At 41.7% G+C, this 23592-nt stretch overlaps 1 protein-coding gene across 2 annotated transcripts in view; it reads right to left on the reverse strand.

Annotated features, from left to right (window-relative positions):
• The window catches only part of LOC109857139 (growth factor receptor-bound protein 14-like), a 305311-nt gene extending 282115 nt beyond the window's left edge, over positions 1-23196 (reverse strand). For both annotated transcript variants that reach the window (XM_020433172.1, XM_020433171.1), the window contains exon 1: positions 22771-23196. The gene's annotated coding sequence lies outside the window, so the exon portion shown is untranslated. The remainder of the gene's footprint in view (positions 1-22770) is intronic.
• Positions 23197-23592: the final 396 nt, after the last annotated feature.

Raw genomic sequence — 23592 nt, forward strand, 5'->3', positions numbered from 1 at the left:
GGATCTTTGTTAATTAAAATCTCAGTAACTATTGCAAATCTAGCAAAATGGTATAGGACTTTTCGACTCAGTTTTATTCCTTCTACCTGCCTACGAGAGATGTTAAACCAATTCTGGGACACCCTGTATATATATATATGTATATATATACGCCACCGACATTTTCGTCGTCTTATCGAATCTTGGAATTTCGTGGCACCCACGGAAATTGTCGAAGAGAGAGTTTTTCAGAATTTTCGAGTCCGGCTTTGCACAGTAGTAGTCGCACGTACGCATCGTTAATCCGAAAAGACACTTAATCCAAATTTGGTTTTTTATCGTTTCGAATTCTCACTGTCTATTTTACGAGCGCGTTCGTATCAAGCAAGACGCGATGGTGACAGAGAAGAAAGGAGGAGCGAAAGAGCCGGCAACTTTGTCCGATTACGTATAGTCGACCGCGACTTGCGTGTTTCCATGCTCCCTCAATGTTTCCACGTACTCGCATTTTATAAACTGACGTGTGCGAGGGGAGAAGAGAAAGAAGAACCAGACGGCGAAGTTGGCAAGAGCGGACAAGGGAGAGACGTGCCATACGAGAACTCCGAGCCCCGACAAAAAGCCCTCAAAGAGCATCTCAGTTCGTGATAAGCCACCATCCGCGCGCACATATACGTATATTAAATAATACGCCCTTTCCCGTCGATTTATCTGTCTTTTTCTTTCTCTCTCTCTCTCTCTCTCCATCGCTCTTTCTCTCGAGGACTGCGTTAATGTCGCTTTTTTCGGACGACGATTCGTCTGTTTCTTGCTCGCTAATGGCGCGTCTCTTCCGTGTCTCACGTTTCATTGTGATCAAAGCCTCGACAACTCGAAATTAAACACGCACGAGCAGAACACACACCTTAATATTTTTGTACGTAACATTTGATATCGCTATGTTGTTGTACCGCGAAACGAATTTACGAAAGATTCTTCGCGAACAATTTTTGCTAACCATTACCGCGAAACTAGAACAATTTCTTGTTGTGGAAAAAAGATGTTATTCTCTCGCCAAGTCTTTTGCGCGTGATCAGAAAGTGAAGAAAATACTTCACTATGTACCGACTTTCTATATTAGGCGCAAGATAGTGTACGATTGCAGATATGCGACGATAAAAAGTGAACTTCAATCCTTCACTGCATTGATTTATCTCGGATAACGAATTTCTTTGATTAATTTGCTCCTTTCAAATACAGACAAAAAAAAGTAATCTTATCTTCTGCAATACATAAACAAGTTATTTTCAAGTGATTATATTTTAATTACTTGCCTTCCTTTTTTTCAGAGAGACACAAGATACACACGCTACTACTTCTTAAAATTAAATGATAAAATGTAGAGTGAGATATTGATTTCTCTATGTTAATTTCTTTAAGGTAATATTTACTTTTAGTTATTTTACTTCTGCTGTTTAATCTACTTTAATTAAATTTTAGTTTACTTGAAAAAGATGGACAAGTTTTTCAGCTCTCTCTTTCAAATCGTTTCGATTAAATGAGACACGTAGAATTGAATCGATATAGAGAGAAAGAGAGAGAGAGAGAGAGAGAGAGAGAGAGAGAGAGAGAGAAAGAGAGAGAACTGAGAAATATGTGTATCAACTTGATCCCATTTCTAACAAAACCCCAATCGAGCGGCCAGACAAAATTCGCGTGCGTTCTCGTGACTATCGAATATGTAGAAAACCGTAAGCTTACCCATTCGGTCAATGACCGGCATTCCGATGTGCAGTCGTACGAAAACCTCGGGGGCGGATATAGTCGACGACAGGCTGCAATCAACAAGAACGCCGACAACAACGTTGCATCCCCACGTTGTGACGCACGCGCGTGGACATTGCCGCTCGCCCACCTGACACGAGCCAAATTAATTGCCAGCGCAAGGTGGGATCAATTAATGCGCCGAGCACGAGTGAGGTAATCATGAGCGAAAGAATTCTCACGAGAACAAAAGTGTATAGCACACGAGTCGTCACAGCGACATTCTGACAGATTACTCGTCTCTGTATGCCGCTTCGCTTTGTGTATCCGTCAACAAATGAAATTACTTTAATCCACGCTCGCGAGAATAATTCATTAACTATGATTAGATATAATCATAGAACAAAGAATAAAACGAATTTGTCTCCAACCAATTAGTGGCGCGCACGTGGCAGAAATTCACCTGTAATACAACATGGCTGCTTTATGCATTTGCGATTAAAGAAGAGAGATCGAGATGTAATTCGGGTGATAAACAACGATGCGCAGAGAAGACTGACGAGCAAACGCGATTATTATTAACACGTTTATGTCGAAATATTAATTGTTTTATTACGGTAAGTTTTCAAAGAAACGTAACTTGTTTTTTTTTGTACAGCAGTACGTGGAAATATTGCGTAGAAAAAAATTCGTAAACTTATGTTATATAGAATTTCGTTTTTATTTTTTTGGTGCGTGTTTATTTTCGAGTTTTTGATATTAAAAATGCAAAACTTTTGTTTTTACATTTTTCATTTCAAGAGTTGTTGAGAATTATGAAAAGTACTACTGGAACTCGTCATTATTGTATCATTATTTTTTAAAACCCGAGTAAACCGTCGTGCCAACTTTACAGACACTCTAATGCGCTCAGAACTCAGTCGCGCATGATTTTTGTCGCCAGTGATACGTCGGTTGACATCGGTGCGTTATGTAACACCCTTACAGAATCCCTACACGTACAAGATTATGAGGCGGCGACATTCCGACACGCTTATGATTTGAGCGAATCGACGTTACATATAGGCCCGGAGTCGCGGCGTATTTAATCGAAGGCACATAGCTGCCGCTATCAATTAATTTCTCGGCTCGTCAGTTCGATACCCGCGCGAGGTAATCACGTTCGCATGCATGATGGCAGTTGAGCGGTTAGAGCGCAACAACGAAAGAAAGAGAGAGAGGGAGGGAGAGAACGCGAAGTTTTGACTTGCCTTTGGCAGCGCACCAAGTCGTTTGTCTCGAAAATGTTCTGGATCCTTTGAAAAATTGCCGAGCATAACGGACAACGCGTAAACACGTCGATGATACTGCTCGGTTGACCCAATCAGTCGACAGAAATCGAAAAAACGGAACAATAAATATGCGAGTAAATCTTCTGTCGTTAAATTGTAGATATAATTTTTAAAATAGAATTTACAAAAAATAAAAGAGAAAAAAACTTTTGATAATTAAGTGATAATTTACGGATATATTTATAATTACATAATATTTCTGTTTCTGCGTGTTGTTATATAAATTTTTGCGAGAGTGAACTGTTTTTTTGTTTTTTTTTAAGTTCAACAAAAAAACATTTAGAGATTTTCAAGGCAAAGAATATATTCAACAATTACGGAGAACGATAGAATTGCGATGTTTCGAGATCATTACTCCGATCGCGGAACGTTCGAGCAAATAGCGCGGAAATCCATGATAATTGTTCTAACGAAAGGAGAGAAGGGACAGACTATTGGATTCGGCGAAAGTTACGAAATGGTTACGCGAGAGAGGAGCAAAGGAAACTGGAAACTACATTAAATCAGTCGTTCGAGGAAGCATCGCGCCGATTAACCTCGTTAAATCTATCTCTCCTAACGGTGTGCGTATATAACTCGATCGAGATATCTCGCGAGACATTTGCACCGCGCGATGGCTGTTTAATAATTATTGTTGCATTCGTTCTTCGAATTTTGTATTGCGCACAGCACATTATATAAAGATTTGCAATTTAGAGGATTATGCAATCCTTCGCGCGTTTGACGTTTCGAAAATTCTTGCAATTCGCGTTAGTTTGCAACATTCGTGCATTTTCTCTTCTCGCCGTTTGTTTAATGTCATCGTTCGCTGAAATTACTTTCTCGACGCACTAACCAGGATATTAAATCATCCGGAAAACTTTACAGACTACGCTCAATCGATCTTGTTTACCCTGCGTGTTGCGGTCGCGAGAACGGCGCAGATAAATCTGTCGAGGGAAAGCATCGACGGATTTATTACGCGCGTTTAGGTTGAAACGATAGAATTAGAAGTCTTTCGCGCGCGGGAACATGCCGTCGCTAGGATTCTCAATCTCTATTAGAATGCGACTATCTCGTTTGAAATTTTATATCTGCGATGACGATTAATTCTCGAATACGAACTTTGTAATTTATCTATTTGTTATAATTCGATTTCGATTCGAAAACTATCGATAAAACAGTGCAGTGGTCAAAATAATAATCAAGTGTTTCAATCAAGTTTGTTATTATTATAAAAAAATTAAAAACAGCGCGCGTCGATGTTTAAAACGACAGACGGACGCGATTAGATCTCTTTGTCACATCTCTCTTCCATATCCGTAAATTGGTATCGACCGACATGAAACAGAGCGTTGGAGGGAAAATCTGCAAAAAAACCTGCGAAAACCGAAGGGAGAAAGGTTTATCCATCACACCGCGCCGGGCTAACCGTCATGCTGCTTCTTTCTTCGCGTAACGTAAGTACTTCTCAGCTATTTCCACGCAGCCGCGCGTGTTACATAACTTGACTTTGAGAGAATTTTCGCTCACATCACGCTCGCGCTATCCCCCTTTTTCCGAGTCCTCTACTCTCGCGCTTATTTACATTGAATTTCTTATCTTTTGCTCGCGCGTATGCACGTATGTACTTATGTTCGCGGATTACGGGTAACGACGCAACTTTCGTAGCAGCGGTGCTAAAGCCGTGGGAAGCCGTCGACTTGACATTTTCGCGCAAGCTCGTATTTACTGTCTCTTTTGAAGTCTGTTTGACGAGAAACAACAATACATATATTTCTCAACACGTAGAGATTCGTAAAAAAACATGTGAGATGGTTGCAAAAGCGCAACACTCTCTCGTTCCGAGAAAACAATTTTATAATCTCTTTTCGTGGTTTTGTTTCCAGATAAAGACTCAAGTTTGAATAAAAACAGGATTTAACGATGACGAAATAGACATGTAACAAATATAACAATTTTTTGAACGGAGTTTTTAACTGGTAAGAAAATTTGAGAACCGCTGTCGCAGAAGAGCAGATAGCGCCGGTTCGCTCCATCGACTCGCGGAAAACGTCTGCCGGGAAACGAAGGAAGGTACCACGAAAGGTACATACCTTAAATCTTCGGAGCACCACGCGGAGCGCTTGTTAACGCACTACAATACCTTTTCACATAATTGCCCGCCGCTCTCAAATATTTGCCAGTCGCTTTGTCGCGTCAAAAGAGCGGATTTGTCGCGCGTCGGTACTATATACTGTAATATATTACGTGTCCGCGCGAGGAGCAGTCACGAACACGTCGATAACATCCATTAAGATAACTGAACGCGTTATCGCGCGGATGAGAGAAAACATCGAAACGTCGTGTGAAAGTTCGAGCTCGAATCTTTTACGAGTACAGAAGCACCGAATGCGAACGAGTGTTTGTGTCCGTTTGTGTTTTCGATCAGTTCGAGTCGGCTGCATAATACATACGATTCTCAGACACACATGTTGCATCCAAGTGAAGGGATCCATTAAATTCCCTCGACAGTCCTAAACGGCAAAACAACGTCTACTTAATTCTCCCGTATCTCTCGTGGTTAGCTCTTCTTTTTTCGCCGTTTCTCGCCGCCGTATCGTTTCGATTTAGAAATCTCAGACCGGCATTTCACATTCCTAGACGTATCCTCCCTCCCTCCCTCTCTCTCTCTCTTTTGCTCCGAGACCGCTTTTATAGAAAAGCACGATCGTTTTATTTCTCTTCTCACTGATGTTCAAGAAGCTCGCATAATTCACGCAGTTGGATAGTAGCACGTGTTCCATTAAAAACTAAAGTAAGTTCCACGGAGCATGATAGATTTCCCCCGACGGAGACCGCGATTGCAACCCAATGTCATTTTTCAACTCAGACGTTTTCATTTTGTTTTCTTTTTACTCTTCTTCCGTAATAATGTGCAAATTGAATATTTGACATGAATGAAGTAATGCCAGTGGTTTTTATATCAGTCTAATGCGCTTTGTTCCCCACTTATGTTGCACTACGAGAATAGAAAAAAGAAAATGAATCTGCCGTATGTGTACATTTTATTTTACATCAAATAATATAGTAGACAATATATATATATTATATATAAACATTTATACTAATAATTGAATAAGTTGGTGAGATGATAAAACAAGATATGCGAACAAAGACACTGGCAGTGATTTATTGAATACAAAAGAAAAAAACAAAAAAAAAACTACAGACGTTTCGATCCCTTCGTTTGGATCGGTGTACAAAACGAAAATAATTTAATTAAAATTATATTAAAAATTATATGAAACGATCAGAACGCGCTCGTAATGTAAAGTATTATGTTACCGGTTTCCATCAGAAAACATCAAACACAGCACAAACACAAGTTTACAAATTGCACTCAAATATGAAATATTTATACACCATCTTTGAAATAAGTTTTTTTTTACGACCATGCGCTTTTATCCTTGAAATAAGATTTTTTACGGCCATGTGCTTTTGTCAGGATTCCTTTATATATGTGTATATGTATGTATACGCGCTAATTGTACAAACACAACAGTTGTACAAAATATTGTCTCGCTATTCCATTTCATTGCTAGGTAAAGAAGAAAAAATTCATCAACAATTTATCCGTCAGTGTAAATGATATGCCGTCAAAGAGAAGCGGTGTAATACTCGCGGAATCTTTGTTATATCCACCCGCGAGTATAACGTCTCAACGTTCTCCGCTCTTTCGTTATTCCAGCTCTTTCCGACGCTTATTCAAGTTTCTCGTAAGCGAGAGGGCAACCCGTTGATGAATGCAGCAAATTGGGAGTCGCACTGACAAAAGACTTTCGCTATTCCGCCGTGACGAAGCCGTTAATCGAGATATTATACCGCCCGCACTTTTAACCCCTTCGCTGCAGCGCTCGGAGTTCTATTCTTCCCCTTCCCCTTCTCCTTCTCTCTCTCTTTCTTCTCGTACTCCTTTCTAGAAATTTCCTGGTTAATTATTAAACGCACTCTGATAACACTCTCCACGGCGAAAACTCGACGAGATGGGAAAGCATTCTCCCTTACGATCCGTTAAAAACTTTTGATACCATTTTGTATTATTGTTAAGGAGTCGTTTGGCGCAGCCGGATAAGGTCCTAATTAAGTCGATTCGGCGGATACATCGTCGACAATGCTAAGTTCTCCCCCCCCCCTCCCCCCGTGCTCTGTTACTTCGAGAATCTCGTTGTCGACCCTTCACTCGACGTCGTAATTGTACGGGACAAAGACGATTGCGCGAGAAAACTTCCCGCTATTTTTAATGAAACAACACACCTCCGGCGATGTCGCGCATTGGTACCTTCCCCTCCCTCTCTGTATTCGCAGTTTTCGCTATCTCGCGGGAAAGAAAGTACGCATGTATATTGAATCCGTATGAAATTTTAGTTTCTCGATACACCGAAATCAGGTTTGCGTTGCTGGCTGGAGTGTATTTTGCATTCCGAGCGGGTTAAACTTCGATCTGCATCTCAAAGGTTTTTACACGGCAAAGCTAGGTGGGATCGGCGGAAGTTTCTCTTCGCGAGAAAAGTCGAGAGAGAGAGAGAGAGAGAGAGAGAGAGGGAGGGAGTAGGGAGAAGAAGAAAGGATGCAAGAAAATGCTGAAATGCAGAAAGAGCGCAAGGTGTATTCAAAGGTCGTTAGGAAGTGGCTCGGTAAGCGGCGGAGCGCGGCGTGTTTTCGTAGGCGGCGGAAAGAATATCGCATGCGTGGGAGATTTTCCGCTGCCGAACCGGGAAAACAGCATACGCAATGAGGATTAGTTTCTGTCCGGGAGGGGGAGGGGGAGGGGAAAAAAAGCAAGAAAGAAGAAAGAGAGAATACCAGACAGGGCGTAGTATCCAGGTAGTCACGTTCATGCAAAAGAATTAATCCCGGTTTAACGTTCTAAGTCGATCGCTCGCGCATTCGGTACGTACCGTTTTGCTACTCGGGGGATTAAGTCGCGCGCGAGATTTTCCGACTGAAAAGTTTACACGAGCATATATACTCCGTGTTCCGGAAATTTGCGCCCATGTTCCGCGTAATGAGGTCCTTCGGTTAATCCGAAGTTGAGTTGCCGAACGAGAATTGCGCGACGGAACATTATCGTCTTTCGCAATTCTTCAATATTCGAGATCCTCTAAATGTCTCCCTCCCTCTATATATATTTTCATATAAGCTTTTTGTATTATAATAGAATAAAACTGTTTTCAACTTTACAAAATCAAGTTTTGAATAAGTTTACACAATTAAAACTATTGTTTTCTCATTTATTGCGAATTTACATTGTGAATCAGAGAGATCATTGGCATTTTAATATGCATTTTCGTGTGTAAAAACGGAGCAAGTAAATATTTTTGTACACTACATTCGCTGGTCGCTGTTGGTAATATTAGCACCACGACGGATCAAAATTAACGTCCTGAGAGTATCCTCCATAATGCACATATAATGCAGGCAAAGCCACGTTCCAACTTTTCCGTGGTTATATGAGGATACTTTTTAACATCATCTCCGTGCATAACAGTGAGCGCGGAATTACGTCATTAAAAGCGAAATCGCGAGCATATGAGGGAACCGAGGATACATTTAGACGTACCCACACGTAAGCACACTGTAAATTTACAGATTTACGTACGTCCTCCGTAATGTGAATTTTCATTATATACCCGAGACCATGGAAATCTGACAAAGCCATTTAATAGTTAAAGTCTGTTTTCGTTAACGAACACATGACGCATAGAGTATTGCCCGCTTAATATTTTATAATAATAATGATCTAATATTACTTTGATAATTATATTCCTTGTCCAATGACATGAAAAGAGTCAATGTGAAACAAAGTTTTCGTTAAATCCGCATTTCTTTTTTTTATTCTTCCGAGCGATTTTCTGGACACAGACGCTAATTAGGTTTATCGATCATCTAGAAAAAAAAACTCTAGCGGAGAAAAGAATTAATGCGTTATTACAAAAAACTGAACGAGCTCTTCAATTATATATTTTGATTTTAAGCAAATAAAGTGGAAGATAAAATTTTAAACTCTGGATTAATACGTAGTAAAAATGAGGTTCATTCTCTTCAAATTGTTGCAAGCTAATAATAAAATAATATCGTGATTTGCAATTAGCGCGAAAAATATATGTAGCAAAAAACAAGCCGTCACTCGTAATGTTATTTTGCGCAGTGACGAGCAAATAGGTTTTTATGCAGCTATCGACCGACCGCAGAAATCAGGAAATTCGGTCGGAAGGTCGAGCGGTGCCGCAAGAACAGCTCAAAAGCGTATCGCGCGAAAAAGTCCGACAATTTTAATCTCTAATATGTGGACAATGTTTAAGAATGGGGAAAAAGAGTCAGAAATTTGAGAAAAACAACGACAGAGCGCTTAGAAAGAATAACCGTGACTCTTACAAAAATACGTACGAGTCGGGATTGAGATATGTAAAACGTTGAATAAAATCAAGAAGAAAAGTAAATATGAGATACGTGAAGGGAGGAAAAGAGAGAGAGAGAAAATTAAATTATTTGGCGACGCGCGCGACACGTACGTAGGATCAACGTAGGAGGGTCGCCGGAAATCGCGGCCTGCACTCAGCGGGATAAAATCGTAATGAGCATTCGTGCTAGTTGCCATTCGTCCGTCGGGCTAGACGTTTACGTCATTCGCTTTTTCACGTCACGACTCTCGAACGTGTCAGTTAAGCATTCAAATGTTCCGTGTCGTTACGCATTCAGATGCCTTTCCCCTTCAAGATGATACATCCGCAGTTAGATACATTACATTTCCGCCATGCTCTCGAAAGAGACGCATTTCGGACAGTGCTTCCAATTATTACATGCCGTTTCTCTTTCTTCTGTTACGCGCGATAATTAACATGAATTTAATCATTGTATATTACAAATTTGTATAAAATTACATGTATTCCAGTGTGAATGTTATTAGGATATTATCTATCCGCTTTAAAGGGACCTTAAGTGAGTCTGTTTTATCAATAAAACTGAATTTTTTTTGTGCACATTAATCTTTTTTTCAAAAAAATTGAAATTTTTAAAACATTTTAAAACTTTTTTAATGTAAATTTGGACTTCCCGGATCTCTTATTGTATTTACTTTAATTGTAGAAAAGAATTTGTCAATCCATACAGTCAAAAAAGATTAGTGTGCAAAAAACATTCAGTTTTATCGATAAAACAGACCCATTTTGGGATCGCCTTAGTCGGAAGGAAATCAGCAATCAACAAAAAAGATTAAAGCACTATGCACATCTTAATCATAATTCTGTAAACTTCGGACATTGGTGTTCGAGCGATTCTTGAAAATGATCTTATGAACTATTTAGTGAAAAAAGTTCTAAAAAATAAAAACATTTATCAAAACTAATTTTTAATTTCTTAATGTAGATAAAATGTTAAATAAAACCCCGTGAAGTTTGACGGAGTTTTTGCAACATTTTGATGATATAAAAAAATCGCGTCAGACACAAATGTTCAAAATTTACATGTAAAAATAGATATTATTAAATTATCTACATTAATATTTTTTATAAATGTTATACGTCTGCAATAAATTGAGTGCGTAAATCTTTAGCAGATTAATCATTTTCTTTTGATTAAAACGATGAATAATATTCCAGTATCAACACACACGTCTGCGGATATCTCGTCGCATTATCAAAATGTCGCAGCGATCATCATTTCGCGTTGTTAATCACGCGTAATTGTCGCTGTCCTTCGAAGAACCTCGCTCGCTTGGACGATTCCGATTTATCATTCACAGGACAGCCCGAGTACATCGTTCTCGTGAGCGGTTCCGTTTTAGCGATGCTAACGAAATCCACTCGGCCGCAGCTGCGTCTCGTTTTGCCAGTCGAAATGAAAATTCCCGCCGCTCGCGGCGGCAACGGTAGCTGCGAGCTGACGTTTATGAATGGCATTTAAATGTCATTACCATTTCGGATATTTCTGCCGATATACCAGGTACGGCACGCGCTACTCTTCGCTTGCTTTCTCTCTCTCTCTCTCTCTCTCGCGTGTGTGTTACATCTTGTTTAGAATCAAACTTTGGTTTTCGCGCTCTGGGAGACTGTTGAAACGCGGCGCAGAGCTGCTTTGCTGTAAATCGCTGTTCCATCCCGCGCGCTTCAATTTCGAAGCTATCCGACGGGTGTTGGTGGACGGGTGTCGGTTCGATATATGTGTATGTGTACACATCCCATCTATATATTGAATAAAAGGAAACGCATTTCGAGGGATTGCGGAGCGTGCACCGGCTTGTTTTTCTGGGGCGCGAACTGGATACACCGGGTCACGTGAATGAAGTTGTGTTAGCTGTATGATGTTTTTGTTTATCGAAAGATATTTTGCGGAAAACGTGTTAAAAATTCATAGTTTCCTTCAAAAAAATATATGCGATTAATCTTGCGTGTGTTATCGTATAATATAATACAAAATATAGACAGAAAATATCATTATAAAATGTAACAAATATAAACAGAAATTATACATTTAAGATCTTATATACGTATAAGATCTTTATCTTCGAGAGAAAAATGTATAATTTCTGTCTATATTTGTTACATTATAATCTTATACGTGTGTCACGTATAATAGGATAAATATCAATTATACATACTTTTGAATGTAAATGATCTGATGACGATTTCATATTGAATTAATGACTAAACGAATCATTTATTAAACACTCCGGAAACGTGTCATCTCACAAACGGAGCACGTTATATTTGTGTGTACGAAAATTACGACCAGACAAAAAAAACAATCATACGGTTCTTCGAGAAATCGAAAAAGCAGTAAATGCAAACAGTTGATTGATAATACGATAAGTTCTAGTGAGAAAATTGCATCTTTCTGATTCTCGCTGTGAGGAAAACTCGCAATACGACAAATAGTTCCGTCATACGCAAACATCGTTCGTAGCAAGAGAGGATTGAAACATCGCGGAAAATGATCACTATTTTCCTGTCGCGCGCGCAAGCGCGATAAAGAACGACGGTGTTTTCACCGTCTTGTCTGTTCACGAGCATTAAGATCTCTCCGATTCCCGCGCGTTATCGTAAATCCCGCATCTCTCCCGGGCACATCGCTTTAAAGAATCGTTGGCATTCGTCGTGGCATCGGGCGACTCCGCCAAAATTGAAGCGCGCTCTCCCGGATGAGAGAGAGAGAGAGAGAGAGGAGAGAAGAAGAGAGGTCGAGGTTTCTCCCTCTCTCATTCTTCTCTGTCGCCCATCGTTTCGAGGATTTATCACAGTACCGCTAAGAAACGAGCGAGGAGAGCAATTGAGAGAGCAGTTTTAGAAGCGGGAGAAGAGGGGAAACTGCAGAAAGTAAAATTAATAGATTCACGCGGATTTGGACGACGCTGTGTTAGATATTCGCGGAGAGAACTCGAGAATTCGCTTCGCGAGTCGTCGAACAATTTCCGTGATATCGTCCCGAAACGAAGAAGAAGATCTCGCCCCAGGCCGCGCCGTTTGTTTCCTGGCCGTTATTGAGACAATCTTCGTGCGTGTTACTTGGACTCTTTCGATATGAGATAGAAAAACACAGAGAAAGTATATTATATTGCGACGTTGTATATTGCTAACCGACGGCAACGTTGCTCCATTCGGTCTCTCCCGCGCAGACTCTCTTCTCGCCTCTGACTCGGTTACTTTGTAACCCGGGGGATGCATCCGTTGGATAGTAGATGGGTGCTGATGTCACGAACGACACGATGGTATATAACGAAGGTCGCTTCGAGAGAGCGGGACCGACAAGCGGTATCCGCAGGTAAACAGCGACGTGTGGTTTATCCCTGTAGCGCGCGCGCGCGCGCGACGGAAAAATATTATACGTAACGTCGGCTCGTATAAATATCCCATTACCCGTTATCCGTGCGCGAACACGACGCGCGATTTTTCATTTTAATCTTGAACGATGCGACGGATCCCTCAGCGCGCCGTCGATGGGAATAATGGGAAGATTTACGAGCTACGTGCGAGGAGAAGACGAGAGAGAGGCGCCGGTATTAGCGCGGAAATTTTTCGAATTATAGCTCCTTTGCTCCCCTGACATTACGTTCGACAGACGGAAGAAGTAACGCGATAAGTGCTCGTATATAGCGGAATAAGCGGGAAAAGAGCGTTTATACAATTGACGGTCTCTACGCGCGAGTAACGGATTTTTCATATGCAATTTTTTTATACCGCCGCCGCGCTGCCGCCGCCGCCGCTCGCTTTCGAGACGAAACGCATGCAAATTTTTACCGTCACGCCGAGGATTTCAGCGGGCGTGTTGCGGTGTGGTGCGAGCTGTCGGCGGGCGGGACGCAGATTTACGAGAAGAAAATCGCGCGAAATAGAGCGCGAATAAATTCAGCGCTCTTTCCCGCGCGAAAGCGCCGAAAGAGCAGACGTAGACGCGAAATCTCGTAAACCCGAGCTTTCGGGCAATCTCGAAGTATACGCCACATATAGATGCGACGACATGTGCGCGGAGCGGCTACAAACCATTGCTGTTTCTCGCCTCGAGGCGGACATTGCGGCATTCATCATCGTGTCGCGATGAAAACCGAGCCTGTTTTCCGCACCTCTCGTCCGAACAGCTCGAACAAAGGCACGAGTGCGGAGACATAACGGCGAGAGAATGGAACCAGATGTTTGGGACATGTCGCGAGGATAAAATTTGCAAATGACATTTCACATGGGGATCTCCTTTTCGCGTCTCTCAAGATGTTTGTATGCGTGTGTATGCGTGCCGATACACAACAGAAAAAATCATTATTCCGACAGTTGTTTGCGGATTTCAGAAAAGAAAGCGAAATAGACGCGAGTATTGATATTATCGACGTAACATGCGACAACATGTAGACAACAAACAATCGCTGGCGACGGAAGTCCGACGTATATATTATATTATATTCAATTCGCCGCGACATGAGTTTTAGCTTCACGTTTCATTACCATCTTGCTGATTTTCTCCGTGTGTCCCTCTCGATTGACACGCGGATCTTTTCACGATTCGATATCGCGTCATTCCGAAAAAAAATGTCCGAGCTAGTAATATTATATTTCAGAACTTTTTCTCGTCGGGGAAATATTCTCGTTGCAGATATGTAACGAAAATTAAAGCGCAACGTCGTCGAATATTCTCTTGTGAATTTTCCGCCGCGTGTTTCGTCGACGGAGAGCACACGCGGCTAATAAAAAAATTATATAAACCACCGAGGCGAGGTGAAACAAGGAAACTGAGAGAGTAACACTTTATGTCGGGAACACAGGCCGAATAACATTAGCGCAACCTGGCCAGAGTGAAGAAGGTAGAAAAGGGGGTGGTACAAACGGCATGAAAGAGAAAGAGAAAGAGAGAGAGAGAGAGAGAGAAGAAAAAAGAGAATAGAAATGGCGGCATCGTATCAGAAACTATACTCCTCGCGCAACCTCGGCGAAGAAACTTTCGAGTGTACCCCTGGGGGTAAGAAAAAAGGAGAGGGAGGCGATCATGCGGTGAGAGACACAATGCTCGATCGATCGGACGACTTCCATCGAGTTACTTCAGTTTACAGTTTTTCCCGCTTTTTTTCGCGTTATTCTAACGTCGTTCGTCGGGGCGAGACAGGAAGAGAGAGATCCCGGGCGGGGAAAGACGGGACGGCGAGGCGATGCGCTCGTCACGTAGCGGCGGAAACTTTCGTCATTCGTGACGGCGCCGGCGAAGGTCGAGTTTTCGCAGCACGAAGAATACCGGGGAGAGTAAACTCACCCTCCGAATGCACGTTAACGTTTTCGAAGTAGAACTATGTGTACTTGCTCGTGTCGGTCGTGTTTTTTTTCTCTCTTCCGCATCATTGCCATTAGAGATGAGTCAAATGTAATATAATTTATTTAAACAAAGAGTGAATAATTTTAACTCACAAACGCAGACGCGGTTGGAACTAACACATATCACACATTTGTTTTGCAAACTGATCGACTTTGTCGATGTTTATCTTTCTTTTTAATATGCAGCTGTTTTTCTTTTCAACGTTCCTTCCAAATTAAATGAGAACAGCAAGAATATTGAGGAAGAATATAATCGTTCCACAAAGTATCGTCTGTGTTAAGCAAAAGCTGAACAAACACGCGATTTTATTGTTTATTTTCCTCATTCGATAACAGAGAATTAAATATATTCGCAAAGTCCATCAAAGAAAAGAGTAAATATACGTATTCATTTTCTCGAAGAGCTCGAACAAACTTGGACACAACGCTGATTGTTAACAAAGCTGCTATCCGTTAATAAAATTGTTTAGACATTTCTCTGATTATCTTTGATGCAAAGAAAACACTTGAAGAAATTTATTATTTTAAATATCGTTCTATTTCTCACAAGCAACAATTTCCGCCGTTACTGGAAATTTACGTCTTATATTGACGTATCTTCCATTGTTCTCGACTTTGCGTCATTAAGATGCATTTATTATTCCTTGCGCCGGAGGAGCTTCACGCGTTGCGATTCAGAACGGAGCGAAGTGGCGACGGAGAAGAGGGGGGAGCGCGCGGCTGGGAATGGATTATCGAAGAAGCGAGATTTCCAAACGAGATTTAGAGTGTCAGCAAGGGACCGAAGGAACGGCTTGCGCGGCTGGAAAAGCTTCAACTCTTCTCTTCTCTCGGGCGAGAATGACGGTCGAGGTACATCGAAGGACGCAACCGGTCCTTTCAAGCTCGTCTGGCGCGTTCTCGTCTGTTTCCGCGTGGCGTGGCGAACCCCGGGCGCGGCAAACTTTTATCCACTGGCGATGATTTATGTATGAGCCGTGTTAAATTGTTTTGTTAGCAACTCGCGAAATTAACATTGCTAAAGTGCTCGTTCTCTCAATTATGAAGCTTCGGAATAACGGAAATCCCGACGCCTCTTGAACAGAGCGGACTAAGAACGTTTAATAAATAATGTATCGGCTCGCGCCCAAGGATTAGAGCAAGTTGCGGCATATTCGACGATATATATTCTAAAACGGCTTTCTTATCTCTCTCACAGCTCCATCCGTGAGTAACGATCAAGCGTAAAACGACTGTATGACGTGGGCGATTATGTCGCAACGCAGAAACTTGAAACTAAAGAAATTGAGTTTTCCAAGAATTCATTTTTCGCACAAACTGAATTATTCCCAGTATTTCCCTAATTCGATAATCCCAGATCTCTGATAAGGAAAATTTATTTGCCAGAGAAATCAATTATTTCTTTTATTAAAAGAAGTTTTGTCTTTCGCTTTTCCGAATCACATTTATTCTTGTGTCTCTGTAAGCATGATTTTCATAGATTAGCACACATACGTGTGTGTATATATACACAACATATATGTTTCTTTAATACGATACGATAGTCATTAAGCTCTCATCGAGCTATTCGGTTTGTAATCTGTTTATGTATTTACGCAACGTGTTTGTAGTATTTTCGCCGAGATTATTCAACGGCAACGATTCGCCGCATTCAAAGAGAGTAAATGAAACGTGTTGTGAGTAACAGCACGACAGAGCGTCGAAAGGAGAAGGAGATAAAATTTACAAACAAATTTGAAACGAATATGAAACGCGTGCTTTATCGATGCAAAGAAAGTTGACCGTTAACCGAGAGAAGCTTTAATGACGAAGAAAGAAATAAGGAGATTCTCAGGTGCAGGTCAAAATCCGTTGTCGAGAGATTATTGACAAAGAAGAAGAAAAACTTTCGTGCCTGTGAAAGAGAAGACGAGCTTCGATGCGCGCGATTATCCAGGGAAATCTCTACGATTCGCAGTTTTATCATATCTTTCGCAGACCTTTTATTTCCACGCCATTACGACAGTCAAATTATGTGCCGTTTCTCGCTTCTCATAAATTAATGAAAATAAAGCTCTTGCGAGATAGGTACAGTGTTATATAAAAAGAGTTTTGCGCTAAGAACATATATCTTCTCGGCAAGCTGCAGAGATAGCAAACAATGCTGATTACTTAAAAGATACTGTTGTGCTCGCTCGCTCGTTCTCTCTCTCTCTCTCTAATATTTTCCATCTTGGAAACTCTCGTAATCCACTTTTCAAAAAATCTGCAAAAATCTCGAATTATGTAATTTACAGTTACTTTTGTTTAGTAATCAGTGCGTTGTAGATAAAGAATGCGTTATATTTATATATACGAAACAATCGTCACGTATACACATATATACAAGATTGACATTTAATTTTATAAACTAAAAAATATATAAAACAAAAAACCAGATAGCCTATGGTTGAAGGTGGACGTTTAAATGTAAACATAAAACGCAGTGCATTCCGGACGTTTCGATCAATTTTATTGGTGATCTCTGGGTTTTTGTTTTACAATTGTTTAATCGAGCCGTTATTATAATATTAAAATATATAATAAATATAAATATATAATAAAATATATAATAAATACATAATAGAAAATATATAACATATGTCTCGCGTATTCCTACTGCTCTTTTGTCGAAACGACGGCTAGAAAGCGCGGAGAAAAGATTTTGGGATAAATCTGGCAAATAAAATTACGCTTTGTGTCGGCCGGCTATTCGCCGAGCACGCGTGAGACAGCTTGAAAAATCACCGCGGATGCGAGATCGCGGGCCAAGAGAGAATAGCAAAAAAAGAAATAGAGAGAAAGAGAGAGAGAGAGAGAGAGACCGCGTATGCGGTCGAGGTCACCGCGATGTCGTCGAGATTATTGGCGAAGACGAAAAGTTCGTCGCGCGAACGCACACGGGGAGCTATGGAAGAAGGGAGAGGAGTGAGAACGACGGTGAAAAGTTTTCATCGGCGCCGATAAGGTCGCGCAGCTGTGATCTGCCGAACGCTAGAGAGAGAGAGAGAAAGAGAGAGAGAGAGAGAGAGAGAGAGAGAGAGAGAGAGAGAGAGAGAGAGAGAGAAAGCGTTATTTATTCCTGCGCTTTAGAGTTCCGCCGTACTTTCGAGAGCCGAGGGAAGAGAAGGAGGAGGTATTCCTCGCTGCACCTGAGTTCCGCCGCATTCGCCCCCGCGCGCGCGCACGTCTAAGAAATCCATTAGGGGCCATTTATTTCCCACCGCTTCGTGCCACTCCGACTGCGACAGCGAATCGAAAAACGGGCGGGAGAGAAGGAAACAAAGAGAAAAAAAAGAAAAAGAAAAGAGAGTGAAGGAACGTTGAAGGGAGTAAAATAAATGTACAAACGAGATTCCGGGAGTGCCTGCGTGTACGCTTCGATTTTAGGGACGACTCTAGGAAGAGTACGAAGACGGGAACGACGACAACGATTGTGCGGCAGGCGCCGCGTTGATGGGAGAGTAAAGAATGCTCCGGGATAGGTCGCGCGCGCTGGAGAATCCGCGCAAGGGTGACGACCGAGCAAGCACGGGATTAGGGATGGTTCGGAGCAGACGAAGGGGAACGAGAGCGATTACTCAAAACTGCTGGCTAGGTAGACAACAAGTCATACAAATTCGCCAGACACTTCCAGCCACCCGTGCGCGTTGCCGCTTTCCTCTTTCTTCTTCTCGCGCGTTTGTCTGCAAGGCATCTTTGATTGCGCGTGCTTGACGTCTCGCCTCGCCCCGCAAAATCGTCGTATAAAGGCGATTAAGAACAGATTAAAATGGACACAAAAAAACACAGTATTCAATGTCGAAAAGATAGCGCGCGAGTTTTATGAATTAAATTCTATGGAAAGATTGGAGCCATGAAAAGACTGAGAAACTTACGAAACAAATTCGTTCAACAGAATTGTACAAGTCGAAAGAAAAACGCTGATTTTTTTAATATCAATTACTGTTTAGTTTTACTTTTTATCATTATATATATATATATATCTTTCATCTCTTTCATATCGGACTGGCAATACAAAGTTATATATATATATAATTAAGAAATGAAGCAAAACAGCGATGTGAAATTTTGGTGTTAAGTATTTGAGTTTTTTTTCAAACATAGAGGAATAACATATTACAAATAAATGTTTATAAATTAATAATGAACGATGGCTCCGCGCTTCATATATTCTCGTTGACAAGTTCAAAAAACTTACTTCGTTTATTTTTCATCGCCTTATGTTGCGAAAGTTAAGTCCGGAGGGGAGGGTGGAAAGAAATGTTCTTAGGTGGCGAGATAAACGAGGTGCGCAGTGATATAATTCGCGAGGGGCAAGGATCTCTTCACCGGCGGCGGCCGACGCGGTGTAAAGAAAGATCCGTCGGTTGGACGGTGAAAATTCGGAGGAGAGAATCTTCTTCAATGACGGGAAGAAAATGAGAAACGAGCGACCGTTATTACGGCGTGCTACGCGAATCTGGCGGATTATTAACACAAAGTTACTTGAGCGCATGCAAAGCCCGCCCTGGAGTTCCGCGGCGGAAACGTCAGAAAACGCATTAGCGGCGCGCACTTCCTAACAATCCTTTATATCCTTGATTATTCCCCCGCTATCTCCTTGTCGACATTCAGGATTTGTTATTCGTCGATGTAGAATGAATATAACAGCTCCTTCGCTATTTAGAATTAGAGCAATTAAAATAAGATGATCAACAAACAAAATTCCAAATATAGCTCTCGAGAAAAAAATCCAAATCAGACTGCAAAGAGGCTGTGAATCATCGGACGGACGTGGGCGATAATAAATAAAAAATGTGTCGGGACGTTTTCAATCGCTTAATCTTGGTCATCTTTAGCTATCTATATATAAAACCAAGATTGTACATATATGATACATTTGTCTCAAAAACTTGTAAAGAAAAATATTTTCCCGACAACTCCAAGAGTTTTGTGTAGAATCGGCAGTTTCTTAATCGAAAAGATTCACATCGCGTGTGTTATAAGACAAATCAAACACTTAAACTAAGACAAATAGACGTGTAAGAGAGAAAAAATCTGTCCGAGTGTGATAAACTCGTCTATCATCTGCGATTTATCACGAAGAGATGAAGAATACTTAGAAATAAAAACAAAATTAGACATGTTGTTAAAGAAATTTGACCGAGACTATTATATATTCTGCATAATTATATCACACGATAAGAAGATATTTTCTCTTCGCGCTGTAAATAAAATGGAGTTATTTTCTGTTTTCTCGTTAAATCTCAAACAGACGGAAGACTTAACACAAAGCATCCTCGCTCTGTGTGTGTGTGTGTGTCCTTCTCTCCCGCTCTGACGAAAATCCGCTCGTGGTCGTGTTTGCATTGCCGAAAATTAATCTCGACGAATTATGACCCTAATTCAACCGCGTCGTCTTTCGTGACACGCGAACGCCGCGAACGCGTCCATTTGCGCGGAATCGCTAACGAGCGTGCCTTTCTCGAAGAGGGAGAAGGAGAGGTGAGTAATTTGGCAAATTAGTGGCGAAGGATCGACGAGCAATATTCGCAAACCGTGTTCGAGGCGGCGCGAAGGGATTCGCACATATAATAGTCGCGCCAGAAAACCGTTCTCCGTGGAATAAATGCTTCTCCACTGTCGGTAGCCGGGGCGGCTTTGTGCCCGTGAAATCCCGGTGACCCTTGGCACTGGGAATCGTCGGACGATATATGCGAACTCAATAGACCAAGTTTACGAATATAATATTGCCCGAGGAATGTTTGTGAGAACGATCCGTTTCCGAAGACAATTAAAATCGCAATTAAAAACATTTCGCGTGTACATCGACTATATATTAGAAATGAATAAATATACTATATTAGAAATGAATAAATTATCTAGAAATTATTTGAAAATTATAAAAGAGTTTATAAATGAATAAATTACCTAAGAAAATATGATATCATGTATTTGATACTTAAAATGAAAATAAATTTGTTTATATTAAACTATTTTTTATTTATCCTAATAAAATATTGCGAAAGCTGTTACATTAATTAACATAAGACAACTATGTTCGTGACGTATGAAATCTTTGCATCAGCTAAATTCTCTGATTATTGTTAGCACAAACCACAACAGATTAGCACAACGGCCGTTACAACTACTTCGCAATGCCATTCCGCCAGACGGAAGGGTTAAAAGCTTCCTTGATTTTCAGCCGATTTCGCAAGAAACTTTCGACGATCGATGGAATCTCTTAGAGAACTGTCGGCCAGTTTAACCTCATGATCTCTTGTGCTTGTAAAGGTGGATCACCAAAGATCTCGCGGTAATTTAGCTTACCTGGCGCGAAATGACATACAGCTATTTACAAAATTGACCGAAATATTTTCAAGAGAATTTTGCAACATTTTTCAATAGAAAACAAAAGGAGAAATAAGTTTCTTAAAGCTATCTCTTCTTCTGTTTGTTTTTTTTTTCAATGCATATTTTTCTCAACAGATTTAAATGTAGAATATTTTTACTCATTTGTCAGAGAGTCGAGCTATATATCGCTTTCAAACTCAGTAAAGATTTCCGATATTTAAAAGGTGGGTTCGAACTTCCGTTTGAATTTACGCGACTCTAGTTGGCCACGAAACAACTTTCGAGTAAACAGATAGGTAAACGGATAGGTAAATAAATTGCGGTCGGCAGAAAAAATCGAGAGAGAGAGAGAAAGAGAAAAACGTAGTTGCACGATTGATGGACGATTTGTGGGAAGGGCATTAAACGGCAGGCTAAAAAATTGCAGTAACGTTTAGCAAGCGTCAACGGGCGGATTAGCCGCTGATCCGATTAAACCAGGAAGCCGTCGATCGATTCTGTTTACAAACAGCGCGACGGCGGCGCGGCGACTCGGAGCTGCCGTCGAGACGATGGTCGAGAAACGCGCACGCGACCAATCGATCTTGCGGTTTTTTTTTTTTTTTTTTTTTTTTTTTTAAATCACAAACGTTTTACAAGCTGACTGTGACTTGCGATTTCAATGCTGTGGTAATTATTGAACGAGCGTGCGAGAAGAGGACGAAAAAAAAAGACAGAACTCGATTTGTAAAAGAGGTTTGCGGAATACGAAAATAATACGAATTTACATTCACGAATGCAAATGTGGCAAACCCGCTCTCTCTCTCTCTCTCTCTCGCGTATCGACAATCTCCTCAACTTTAACGGTCCTTATGATTCAAACAGCTCATTCGGAGCGTTGGTTTACAAACAGTCGGAAATCGCGCGATTATAGGAGAACGAGCGAATGATCACAGTCCCGTCGTGAGAGTGAGCGAGACAACGAGCAAACGTAAAGTTTCCGTGAAAATTTAACTTATCGTTATGTTGACACAAACCGCAGGCGAGAGAGAAGCAGGGTCGTCTCTTCGTCTCCCGATGAAGTCTCTCTCCCCGAATAAAACGGTGTCCTGGAAAGTTTCTGGGAGAGACCTTTCGCGTTCCCGCCTCCCCCTCATACCGCTAACGACCTGAAAACCGCCGAGATATATGGCGGGCTCGCATATCACTGTGGAAGAATGCCCTGCGCGCACAGTTCAGGGAGATAGTCGAAAGTGGAAAAGGTCGTGCGGAGTCAGACACGCGGCGGGGAGAATCTACGGCGGCTTTCCAGCGGTCGTAACTACTCGACTTGGCTCCCGCAGGATCCGAGTATAATCGCGCTTCGATTTCTTTTCTTTTTGTTTTATTTTACACTTTCTTTCCGCGATTCTCCCGTCTCTTTCTCTTTTTCTCGTCGAAAACCTAATGTCGCGTTTTTCGTTTCGCGTTCGATATAAGAACACATGCATAATCGCCGACTGAGTCACATTGCGTCACTGTACGAAGTGCACGCGCGCGAGTCAATTTACGCTAAGTTGTCCATTTATGACACTCACTCGTCTCTCTTTCTTCTCGTGTCCTCCCCTTTTCTCGCGTCCGCCTCTTCGTCCACGCTTCTCGCCGGATACTCCGAGAATTTCCGCGCGGTTTCGACGACTCGAGGAACTGCGGTTTCTTCTCACTAATACACCTCTTCTCCCGTGCGTCAATCTATACTCGAGTCGGTATTCTCGTCGTACGACACGCGCTTTTTTCTCTCACCGAAGAACCGTGTCATCTTCTCGATCGTCGTTCTCTCGCACTTCGTATCGACGCGTTGAAAACGGATCGACAACAGCGCGAAATGCCAACCCGTTATGGCACGTGGCGGTCGTCTTTTCTTCGTTTTATTTTTGTTTCTTTTCTCGCGCGCCGTTTCTCGATTCGCGCCGAGACTGCTATTGTGTATACGAAGAGAGACCGGCACGACCCTGCGCGCCGCCTCGCGTAATATCAACCGCGCACGATCCCGACGGGCCGAGGTCGCGTCGCCTACTGCGAGACGACGGCGCGAGGCGTCGTACAACCCGCCCGCGCGCCATAGTCCCTGCACGCCCGAGCCGGCGTGCTACGTAACGTCGCGACGCCCACGCGAGATCGGGCGGGATGCGCGCGAGAGTCTCTCTATCTGCTATTGCTCCTCGATTAGTTGCGATTTCGCGCGCTCCACGGCTTCCACTCGGAAAGAATATGAAACTTTGTGTTCACGATCGTTTGTTAATGTAACGGAAATTCCAAGCAATTTCCTGTATTTAACACATCGGCTGAAATAATATTTGTTTTATTTCGCGAAATTGTGAGTACTACATTAAAACGCAGTAACACACAAGTATAAAAAT

This window comes from Pseudomyrmex gracilis, unplaced genomic scaffold (assembly GCF_002006095.1).
Source record: "Pseudomyrmex gracilis isolate BER0280 unplaced genomic scaffold, ASM200609v1 scaffold_146, whole genome shotgun sequence".
Taxonomy (NCBI): Eukaryota; Metazoa; Arthropoda; class Insecta; order Hymenoptera; family Formicidae; genus Pseudomyrmex; species Pseudomyrmex gracilis.